The sequence below is a fragment of the Pelophylax lessonae genome, assembly GCF_965119305.1.
Source record: "Pelophylax lessonae genome assembly, chromosome: 6".
In the NCBI taxonomy this organism is placed as follows: Eukaryota; Metazoa; Chordata; class Amphibia; order Anura; family Ranidae; genus Pelophylax; species Pelophylax lessonae.
In genome coordinates this window covers 299214065-299226367 of record NC_138773.1, presented here as the reverse complement: position 1 = coordinate 299226367, position 12303 = coordinate 299214065, and the positions used below count along the sequence as shown (strand labels likewise).

The 12303-nt window shown below is 44.4% G+C and overlaps 1 pseudogene across 1 annotated transcript; it reads right to left on the bottom strand.

Annotated features, from left to right (window-relative positions):
* Positions 1-8367: 8367 nt before the first annotated feature.
* On the bottom strand, positions 8368-12061 carry LOC309558960 (annotated as a pseudogene). Its single transcript, XR_014226195.1, has 2 exons — positions 12021-12061; positions 8368-9489 (listed from the first exon to the last, which is right to left on the bottom strand). The product of XR_014226195.1 is annotated as an uncharacterized misc_RNA (transcript).
* Between the last annotated feature and the right edge of the window lie 242 nt (positions 12062-12303).

The following is a 12303-nucleotide window of genomic DNA, read 5'->3' as shown; positions in this document are numbered from 1 at the left end:
ATCAGGCTCACCTGACCTGTGTGTAGTATATATTGTGTGTGAGTCTGTTAAATAAATGTTCAAGACTGAAGGAAGTGGTATTCTGACAGAAGCACACAAGCACATTGTGGGGTCATGATTCCGTTACAGAGGACTTCTGCTAGAAGCTGTGATTGCAGGTCTCGACAGGAAGCAGGTATTGGGATTCATGCCTTTACACGCACATGAACTTTAATGGCATTACAGTCTTAGTCCATAGGGTTCAATATTGTGTTGGCCCACCATTTGCAGTTATAACAGCTTCAACTCTTCTGGGAAGGCTGTTCACAAGGTTTAGGAGTGTGTATTTGGGAAAGTTTGACCATTCTTCCAGAATCGCATTTGTGCGGTCAGGCACTGATGTTGGACAAGAAGGCCTGGCTTGCAGTCTCCGCTCTAATTCATTCCAAAGGTGTTCTATCGGGGTGAGGTCAGGACTCTGTTCAGGCCAGTCAAGTTCCTCCACCCCAAACTTGCTCATCCATGTCTTTATGGGCCTTGCTTTGTGCACTGGTACGCAGTCATGTTGGAACAGGAAGGGGCCATCTGCAAACTGTTCCCACAAAGTTGGGAGCATAAAATTGTCCAAAATGTCTGGGTATGCTGACGCCTTAGGAGTTCACTTCACTAAAACTAAGGGACCAGGCCCAACCCCTGAAAAACAATCCTCACCATAATCCCCCCTCCACCAAATGATTTGAACCCATGCACAAAGCAAGGTCTATAAAGACATGGATGAGTGAGTTTGGGGTGGAGGAACTTGTCTGGCCTGCACAGAGTCCTGACCTCAACCCGATAGAACGCCTTTGGGATGAATTAAGAGTGGGGACTGCAAGCCGGGCCTTCTTGTCCAACATTAGTGCCTCACAAATGCACTTCTGGAAGAATGGTCAAACATTGCCATAGACACTCCTGAACCTTGTGGAAAGGCTTCCCAGAAGAGTTGAAGCTGTTATAGCTGCAAAGAGTGGGCTAACTCAATATTGAATCCCACAGACTAAGATTGGGATTCGATTAAAGTTAATTTGCGCAGACGTCCCAATACTTTTGGTAATATAGTGTATCTATATAGAGATGACGTGTTCATGGCCGAGGGTCCCACTGTGGTCAGTGCCTGAATGGTTAGGTATCTCAACTCTATGTGAGCAGCCAAACATTTCTTATTACTAATGGACCAGGGGATAAAAGTCCCTCTGCCCCCCAGGCCCAGTCCTCATCTGCACTGGATGTACAGCCCAGTATAAAGCCACCGGAGACATTGGACATACAGCATGGAGTACAGATTTCTTCTTTTGATGGAGTGAGACATCTTAAAGGATAATTTCAAGTTTTTAGGGTGGAACATGCTCCAGCATCTGCAGCTGCTAACCACAAAAACCTACAAAAAATATGCATTTATTTTTTTTTTAAAAGGTGAACTTATCCTTCAAGCTATTTGATTTGTGTAAAAACGTTATTTTATAATTTGAATTTTCTGTGTAGCACGCTCCGTACCCCTCAAATTTTTTCCTTGGAATTTCTTCTTATTGGGACAGTCCCACATGTCAGACAGTTGTGCCATGTGTAGCCAGATACAGTTTGTCCTCCATCCAGTAGGTGGCGCTTCCTGTGAGCAAAATCTCCAAAGGAAAATTGTTCCTTTGAGAGACTATGTAGTTGTCACAGAGGTTGCAGCGATCTGATTGGATGCTGCATTTTGGTTACCTATGACAGCCATTTTGGTGATGGGACTCTTTATATTAGGGTGGCTGAATCATTCGGGTGCACCTAGAGCGAGTGGTGAGGTACAGAGACTCCATTTTGTTAGGTAGGGTACCAGTGCAAGGAGAGGTTTCAATCAAGTAGGTACAGTGCAGGGACACATCTGGTTTTTCCACAAGAATTCCATTATCCAAAACAAAATTTGGGTACCTCGTCAGCACAATAAAATGTTGCTACATTAAGTCATTATCCACCACCCTTCCAGCAGAAGCCATCCTCTGGTAAATCAAGCTATGCCTGGAATACTGCGCCACTAATGAGCGAAATCCCACCACTAAACTGTGCCATTGCCAAGTAATCGGCTGCACTAATTGTAATTACTTCTGTTAAATATGTGTGATCTCTCGCAGATTGGGTACCTCAGCCACAAGGCCTGCTCATTACTGGCACTGGTAAACACAGAAGCCTAGCTTTTGTGTTCACAAGTGGAAGCGCTTCTCTCCCTGGCACTGCCCCCCTGCCCAGCACATCCCTATGACAGCAGAGGAGGGGGCAGGAGATGTACACAGCCATACTATTCTGGCGACAGCAGCTTCTCCAGAGACCCGCAGCCTGCACTCTCCACTCTCCTCCTGATGTAAGTTGTAGCTGATCTTCTGCAGCAGCCCACTCTCTCTGGTACTCTCAAGAGGGGGATTTGGGTGTGGGAGGGGAGTTCTGTACTGGGTGTGGGGGGGGGGGGGAATGATTTTGAGGGCAGGGAGTAATTTTTGGTTGTAAAGTGGCCTATGAGATATGCACACTGGACATATCACACTCCTGAACCCTGCACTCTGTACATACCATAGTCCTCAACCCTGCACTCTACGTAGCACGCTCCTGAGAAAGAGTTGTTAATGGGGGTGCAGAGGTTTAGTGTATGAGACTACAGTAGTCGAGGGGGGTGTGTTGAAACAGGTGTGTGAGGGTACAATGGTGGAGGTGGTGTGTTAAGGGTACGTTAAGTGGGTGAACTTCCAGGGTGAACTTCCAGGATCACAAAGGTCACACTTGTGACCGGGCCCTGGCATTCTACCACCATGGGGAGGCCCCAAGATGGCAGGAAGGGGACCCACTGCAGAACTTGTGAAAGGGTCCCGCTGTGGGACCGTAATAAAGGGCCCACAGAGAGAGTAAAGGGCCCCAGGATCAGTGGGAAGAGCCCCAGGCTTGAAGGGAAGGGCCTGGCCAGAGGTCCGGGGGGCCCTTCATGGTTTCTTGCACTGGGGCCCTGAAGGTTCTAGTTACGCCTCTAGTTCTGAGGCTAATTTAATACAGATAAGGCAAGGTAAATTAATTAACAAATTAATCAGCCACAGAACCTGTGAAAAAAAAAAAAAATGTCCTGGTTTAAACGGATGAGGTGGCAACCCTAGACATCAGTGGTTGATAGGGACACAGCCAGTGACAACCAGAAGCTGCCATCCACACCAAATGTCCTGAATGATCACTGAACAGCCACTGTTAGTCCAAAATACTGAGCTCATTCCTACTGCTGCCCCCCCCCATACTTCTAGGGGACAGTGTCCTGGGGAAGTGGGGGTCCATGTTATCTATTGGTGAATTACAAAGTGCACTTTTGCTTGCTAGGTAACTATCCTCCCCTAAAAAGGCCAGAGACCAACCAATGGCTCCCTCTCAAAATTGCAAGGCAAAAGATAACAGTGTGGGCTAAGCCATGTCACACAAACCATTCATTCTACAATTCCAGCCACTTGCTGCTTACAAAGTTTTCAGTTCAGTACTGATGAGCAAAGTATAGGAGTCAGGTCTGCATTAAACACCTCCTTCCCAAGCCTATTCTGACACTTCACTCCTACATGTAAAAATCAACTTTGATTTGCTAGAAATTTACTTTGAACCCCCAAATATTACATTTGTTTTTAGCAGAGACCCTATAGAATAAAACGGTGCGTGTTGCAATTTGTTTTATGTCACATGGTATTTGCACAGCAGTTTCCAAACGCACTTATTTGCCAAAAAAACAAAACAGTAAAGTTAGCCCAATTTTTTTGTATAATGTGAAAAATGATGTTACTTTGAGTAAATAGATACCGAATATCTCACACTTTAAAAATTGCATCTGCCCGTAGAATGGCGGCAAACTCTGGTACTTAAAATTCCCCATAGGCAACGCTTTAAACACCTTTACAGGTTACCATTTTAGAGTGGCACAAGAGGTCTGGTGCTAGAATTATTCTCTCGCTCTGAAGTTCGCGACAATATCAAACTTGTGGGAAATACCATTTATATATGCCTGCGGCAGTAACGTATGCATTTGCACATAACCACGGTGTGACAGTGGCACTTTAACCACTTGCTGACTGCTCACATTGAGCCTACTGCGGCAAAGTAGCTCGTCAGGTCTGGCGATGTAGATCTACGGCAACAGATTCTCCCCTCTCTCGGCAGCGCGCGCGTGCCTCCGGAACCTCGCTCCCGCTGTATTCAGACACAGCGGGAGTCGGGCCAGGGGAGGAGAGGCGGTGATCACCGCCGCTCTTCCCCGATCGTCGGGGATCGAGTGAGGAGATCCGCCCGCTTGTGTAAACAAAGCGGGCGGATCTCCTATGTGACAGGCAGGGACAGATTACAGGATTCAGCATAGCTGAACCAGCGATCTGTGTCTGTGTCACACAATCCCCTCCCCCCACACACTTTAGTAAGCATGAAGCATACATTTAACCCCTTGATCACCAACAGTGTTAACCCCTTCCCTGCCAGTGTCATTATTACAGTAACCAGTGCTATAAATATGCACTGATTACTGTATTGTCACTGGTACCCCCAAAAAAAGTGTCAAAAATGTCACTAAGGGGTCCGATCTGTCCGCTGCAATAAAAAAAAAAAAAAAAAAAAAAAAAAATTTGGGTACAGCGTCGCATGACTGCGCAATTGTCCGTTAACCACTTAAGCCCCGGAGGATTTGGCTGCTAAAGGACCAGGGGTTTTTTTGCGATTTTTTACTGCATGACTTTAACGGACAATTGCGCGGTCGTGCGACGCTGTACCTAAACGAATTTGACGTCCTTTTTTTCCCACAAACAGAGCTTTCTTTTGGTGGTATTTGATCACCTGTGCGATTTTTTGATCACGCGCTATAAACAAAAAAAGAGCGTAAATTTTGCAAAAATAACAATATTTTTCACATTTTTTTATATGAAATTCCCCCAAAAAAAAAAAAAGTAAAAATCAAAATTTTTTAACATTTTTCGGCCAATTTGTTTTATGCTACCTATGTTTGGTAAAAAAAAAAAAAAAAAAAAAAAAAACGCAAAAAGCGTATTTTGATTGGTTTGCGCAAAAGTTATCGCGTTTACTAACAAAGAGAAAGATTTTTGTCATTTTTGGTGTTTTTTTTTTTTAACGCGTAATGGCGGCGATCTGCGATTTTTTTTTCGGTACTGCGACATTGCGGCGGACAGATCGGACCCTTGACTGACATTTTTGACACTTTTGGGGTTACCAGTGACATTACTGCAGTAATCAGTGCTATACATATGCACTGTTACTGCAAAAATGACACTGGCAGGGAAGGGGTTAACTTTATTGGACAGGGAGGGGTTAAGTGTGTCCTAGGGGCGTGCTTTCTACTGTGTAGGGACATTCCTATTGGTGTAAAAGCAAAGATCAACCGTTCTACATAGTAGAACGGTCAGATCTTTACTTTTACACAGGGAGAACTGACAGGCAGCTTGTTTACACAAGCTGCTCTGTCTTTCTCCCTTCACAGGAGCGATCGCAGTGTGACTGGCGGACATCGAGTCCGCCGGTCACACGCACTGACTTGCCTGTGAACGAGCCTCGGCGGGCGCGCGCCCGCCCGCGATAGGCTCGCAAGTCAGTGACAGGCGAGTGACGTACCGATACGTCACTCTGCCTGGCCGGGGCTGACCGCCGCAGTATATAGTCGTGCGGCGGTCGGCAACCGGTTAAAGTAACGCAGTGCCGAATCGCAAAATATAGCCTGGTCAGGAATGGGGTAAATTTTTTCGGTATTAAAGCTGTTAAAAATACGCTCATTGAGAATTTTTTTGTCAAATACAGGTAGCTAAATACATTTTGGCCTAAATTGACAGTTAAATATATTCAATTTTTGTCATAAGTAGAAAATGTCAATTTTTTCGCTCTTTTTTTATTATAATCGTAAATAAATGAAAAGCACAGAGGTGATCAAATACCAAACGAAAGCTCTGTTTGTGTGAAAAAAAAAAACAAAAAAAAACAAAAAAAACGTAAATTTTGTTTGGGTACGGCGTTGCTTGGCCGCGCAATTGTCAGTTAAAATCAGTGCCAAGTTGCAAAAAGTGGCCTGAACGTTAAGCCGGAAAATCCTCCGGGGCTAAAGTGGTTAAAATGATTATTTTTTACTACACTTTTTTGTACAAACTTTATTGCCATCACAAGGGATGAACAACTTCTCTTGTGATAGCATGGGCCGTGACAGATCCTCTTTATGGAGAGATTTGGGGGTCTAATACACTCCAAATATCTCCTCTGACCCCCCCCCCCCCCCCATGCAGCTCGGTCTGATTGGCTGCTTCTCTGGCCACATAAGAGGGAGGCAGAACCAGAAGCGATGAATACTCATCGCACCCGTTTCCAGGGTTGCAGAGAGGGGAGCGACGTCAGTTCCTGTCCCAGGCAGTCATTGCTCCCGGTCTCCATGATGGGACCCCCTTTCTCCACCCGCAGAAATGGTCGAGTGGCTTATTAGCCACTCAGATCGCTTCGGTTTTTTATAGAATTGTCAGCCTTAAAAAAAAAAAAAAAAGTACCGGGATGCATCATCTGAAACACTGAAGCCCATGCACATATGAGTACATCCTTGGGTGGGAAGTGGTTAAAAAAAAAGCCTACAGAGCATTGCACCAGAGATCAGCAGAGGGTGGGTGCAATGTCAGGCTCCTGCAGACTCTGTACAGCTGGCTACCTATATCTCCCAAATGGGCAGACCGTGTCAGTGAACTACAAAACGTGCCCCCCAGCAGTCTGCAAATGGTGGCAGACCAGACTTGTAGTTCATTCGCAGATCTGTGTAAATGATGGAGCCCTGCACAGCTGTGGTGTTTTCACACTGAAATGGAATCCATGGCTGCTGCATTATTACACCCTGAATACCTGTTACTAAAAAAAGGTGAACCAAGGCAGGCCATACATTTTTCAACTATGTAGTGCAAGGGTCTGTCTGATTGCATACAAATTAGGTTTGACCTCATTATGGTTTTGGTTAATTCTAAAGGATAATTGTATAATGTATAGCCAGCCCTAGCCTTTAAAGCACAGGCAGAGCACAAAGTCACTTTAAAAAGCGTAAAGTAGCCCCTGGTTGGGGCATTGTTAGTCCTTATACAGAATGAAGACTGGTGCAGGACCAGGGCTAGCCATACAAAATACAATTTTCCTTTAGAGATTTACCAAAACCATAATATGAGGTCAAACCTAAAACACTCACACGCACACTTTGTATGCAATCAGACAGGCCCTTGCACTACATAGTTGAAGGTAAATCAAATGGAATAAAAAAAAAAAAAAAAAAAAAAAAATGTATGATGTATGGCCTGCCTTACCGTCGGAAGAATCTTTTGCAGCATCAACCAGACTAACTTTTTGACCCCCTCCAATCCTTAAAAGCAGAAATGAACACACAACATAACATTTCTTTGTAGTATCACCAATTAGCAACAGGAGATGCTTATAGTCGTGCTCCTAACTAGAAGCTACTGATCACTTAACAGGTTGACTTAGCTACTCAAGTGGCATCTTGAAGTGATCAATTGCACATAGTTCAAGTATTGCAATAGTTGCCACCTGGCAAACTATGCAGTAATCTACACGTGTAGGATCAATTAATCTTCTGCAATCACGTGTCCGGTTATATGTCAGGATTGCTAAAAGATGCTAGTTCCATTTGCTCTCCCAGTTAACTATCAGTTTTAATAGCACCAAAATGAGAAAAGCAAAAAAAGAAGGTCAACCCCCACTTCATTATGACCAAAATTGCAGAAGAATATTGACAGCCAACAGTTCTTGCTGAACTGGGGTATAGAGTAGACGACAATAGCAGGGTAGGGTGGGATTTTTCTAAATTAGTAACCGCACTACAAGTGACAACACTAAAACTTTGTAGTTTAAATGAAGCTGTGCTTTGTGGAATTCTTTAAAATTAGGACACACGAAATGCAATTTCAAAAGCATATTTATTCAACATTACGGTACAAATGCAATGGTCACCACTCAGCCTGCCAAGGTTTTCATTTTTAAGTGAGCCATGGCATTGGTCATACAGGGCAAAGCAACAGGATTTCTTCACAGACAGGCCATGGAAATAGATTGCACTTGCTGCCACCCCTGATCACCTGTTACTAGGGATACCAGAACATGCAGCTGTGGGAAGTTATGAACATTTGCCCCCATGCCTCCCCACAGTCAAGTGCTTGATGTCCAGGTGGGCAAACACCAAAGCCAGGAATGTTCCACAGCCCGGAGCAAGTTTTCATTTGTTAGAAATTCAGGATGTACAAAGAAAACTGTTATGGCAGCAGAGCATTGATTACAGGGAAAGAAAGTACAAGTTGCCCAAAGTGTCTTCTGTGAAAGCCTTACATTACTCAGTATGAAATAGTGCAGGTTCACTTTAATGGTACAGTGCCAGTAGGAGTGACTGAAGCCACATCAACATTGGAAATCCAGAACCAATTTCATGCATGTGGCAGGGGGTTATCAGTAGGTGGAGTAGGGTTGTCAAGAATTCTCATATCCCGGCAATATAGCACAGGCTCTTTTCCCAAGCCCATCTGGTAGACATAGATGTAGACTTTTTGTTGGGGCTTCACAGTGAGTGTTATTGTCTCTTCAACTTCAGTGGCCTCATTCCAATTCTCCTTCTCTGTGTTTGTACTAGATCCACCATATTCAGTTGAAAGGGAAAACTGGACCTTTGAAATCAAAGCACTCAATCCTCCTGTCTCAGCCGAGACAGTTGCTGACACTTTCCAGTTGTGCTCTATACTGGACATCTTCTCCTTCTCATATCCAACCTTCTTGGCAACCCGATTCTTCCATTCAAGGGGGGTCTGGGAGTTATTGTCGATGGTCTTGATGCACACTCACTCACCAAAAGAGGAGCCCTTGGCAATAGCCAGACCTCCAGGCAGAAAGCTATAGATGCTGGGATGGAATGAGAAGGTTTCAATGCCCTCATTTTTGTTGAAGTTAGTACATCTTGTGTACTTAATTCCTCCCCACTGGTCCTCTGGATTCACAAAATAGTAGTAATCTTTCACACCAAAATAGTAAAGCCCATTTCTGCATTCCTGGTGTAGCGTGAATTCTTCAGCCTCTTCATCTTTGTTCATGTTCTTTGTTCGGCGATAGACCCCTCGGTCCTGAAAAATGATATAGAAGTATCCAAAAGCCGAACAATAGTGACTGCCCCCTTGACAGTTGGGGTGGAGGGAATAAACAATTGCACTTTCATCTTTGTTCAGGTTTGTAACCCGACGGTAATGGTCCGACTTGATGATGTAGAAGTGGTCATCCTCATAGGCCAAGTAATGATCTCCATTCCTGCAGGATGGGTGCAAGCTGAAGATCTCCAGATCTTCTCCATGATTAAAGTTTGTTGATCTCATGTAACAATTAAGGTCTGGCCTGACGATATAGTAATACTTGTCCACGCCACAAAAATCGGCTTTGCTTTTGCTCTTGGGGACAATCATAGCTGAGATTCTGGAAGGAAGAACACATGAAATTATAAAACAAAGATGCACCCATTAACCAGTTAAGCTACATAGAATTTACAAAGGCTCTACCTGGTTTTGAATACAACATTTTATTACAGAGGAGGACAAGGCTGGAAAGGAAGGAGAGGGGCATAAACTACCAGGCCATTACAGTATGGTAGGCTGGTGGCCCAAGTAGTGATATTACACATTTCCTCAGAGGGAGCCCCCAGTCAGGGACAGCTGCTGGCCATAGCCTTACATTCCTTGTTCAGACCCATCACAGCACTGCACAGAGGAAATCCTCCAGCACCGATGTCAGTTGTAGTCAGTGCTGTATTTTGGCCTAGGCCAACAAGGCTCAGGCCAGCAAAAAATCTCTCTCTCTCTCCAAGGGTTGCGCACAGAGCGGCAATCGGTGGTGCAGTGTGTTACTCGACACACCGCATCTCCAATCCAGGTAAAGAGCCTATGACGTAGGGTCTTTACCATTTTACCAGCTGTGTCCCAATCACAGATGGTCACATAGTAAATGTGAAGTGCTGTTGATCGGCTTTGCGAATGACAGGCACAAGTAGAGGAGAACTGGTCTGCTGTCCTGAAGGGGGGGGGGGTCTGTGCTGAGCATTAGATCACCAGTGCAGACACTTGGGGGGGGGGGGGGGGAGGCAGATCAGTGCCACCCACCAGTGCAGCAAAAAAAAAAAAAAAAAAACTATTTACTTAGAACATTTTATAACGATCAAAATTCCCCCCCCCCCCCAAACTTTTTGGTCTTTGTTTAGCAAAAAAGAAAAAACTTGCAGTGATCAAATACCACCAAAAGAAAGCTCTGGGGGGTGGGAAATCATAAATTTGCTTTAGGTACAGTGTTGCATGGCCACGGAATTGTCATTCAAAATGCAATAGCGCTACAAGCTGAAAACTGGCCTGGGCAGCAAGGGGGTGAAAGTATCTGTATTGAAGTGGTTAATCACTGAGATTGTTCTATGGTCTTAATAGGAGAATCCATTCTTTCCCCCAGAGCTGTAGTGATCTTTTTCAGCTCATATAACTCTTTCATTCCTTAAAACCTTTTAGCATATGTTCACTAAATATGTGTTACAGTAAGCCATTTGTGCATTAGTCTATGGAACACACAGCTTGGGCAATGGCAAAGGTCTCCCTGTCTTTCAAAATGTATGCCAAGAGGGGTCTTTTTAAAATTAGAGTAGGTCTTCATTTACCCCACAATCCTCATATCCAGTGTCATAAAGCGGCTTTAAACTGCTGGGAGTTTATTCTCTTCCCCCCCCCCCCCCCCCCCAGAAAACTGGAAGGTAAAGGCATAATGTGCTAGTATGCATCACAAAGTGAAACCATCGCTGGACGCAGCATCCATCTTCACCTGTCTTCCTTCCGGGTTCGCAGACTCTGGCTCAGTGACTGGCTGGAGCTGCAATGACGCATACACAGGGGGAACCATCATTCACAGCACAGGATTCTGAAGAATGGCTGTTCCTCCAGAACGCATGCGCCAATGAGGTCATCTACTGCATATGTAGTAAACATCTCCTAAATGATGCACGTTTAGGAGATATTTGCAGTACCTATAAGTAAGCCTTACCTAGAGGTGCAAACTATGCATGGGACTTTACTTCCTCTCTAAAGTGTGCGTTCCTGTGCTTATATGCATTCCAGGGCAAAAATACTCACCTTAAAACATGGGTTGGGCAGATCTAAGAGACCACAATCTAACAAATCAATGGTCCATCCCATCACTAGGCAGAGAGTAAAAGTTAAAAAGCAGCTTTTAAAGAAAAAGCTACAGATCCCTCCATTAATGACTTTTATAATGCATGTTAACTGGCTGTCATACAGATTCAATCCCTTCTGTACAGGGACTACAGACACCAGGAAGCTAGCATTTTCAGAAGCTTAGCACTGGCAGGATACACATTTTATTCAAGGTAGGTTGACTTGGTTCTTGCTTACATATGCAATCAGAAGTCACTTTGCTAAAGCCAGACCAGTACAAGATTGATATGTTGCTACAAGTTATTGGCATTAGGTGGGGGACTGGGGCAATGCCCTGAGCTCCAACAGAGTATCCTAACCTACTACAATGCTTTCTATCCCCATTAACATGCCAGGTGGCCTCAAAAGTCAACCATGGCCAGAGCAGATGGGACCCAAAGGGCAGAACACACTTAACCAATAGAGGGCAAGCAGATAAAGGGTGAGGGCTTGGAGTCCCTACACCCACTATACAAGAGTGTACATTAATACATCCATGTATAATAACAAACTAAATAATAACTCATTAATAGCCAGCCATCATCTATAGTTTACATCAGGGATCCTCAAACTACGGCCCTCCAGCTGTTGTGAAGCTACACAATCTATGAGGCATTGTAAAACTCTGACATTCACAGCCATGACGGGAATTGTAGTTCCTGAACAACTGGAGGACCATAGTGTGAAGAGCCCTGGTTTACATCCTTTAGTCTAAGAATTTACACTATAAAAGGTTAGAGAAGGATTCTTCCATATACTTACAATGTAAAGCCTCAGTGCAGAGCTGAATAAAGATCGGTGGTGATCAGTACATGTGAGCCCAACAATCTGAGCTCCTTCTTATATATGGAGATCACCCAACACACTGATCTCTGATTGGGAGGGTTCACCTTCATTATAATCACCTGATCCAATCTCAGGGGGACTTTATCAAGAAAATTAGCCACACATTTGTAATTCGGACGCTTCTCGTTTAGCAAAGTATATGTGAGAGGATATTTTGTGTACTTTTAACCCCTGGTATCCTGGGCAGCCAAAGCAGCAC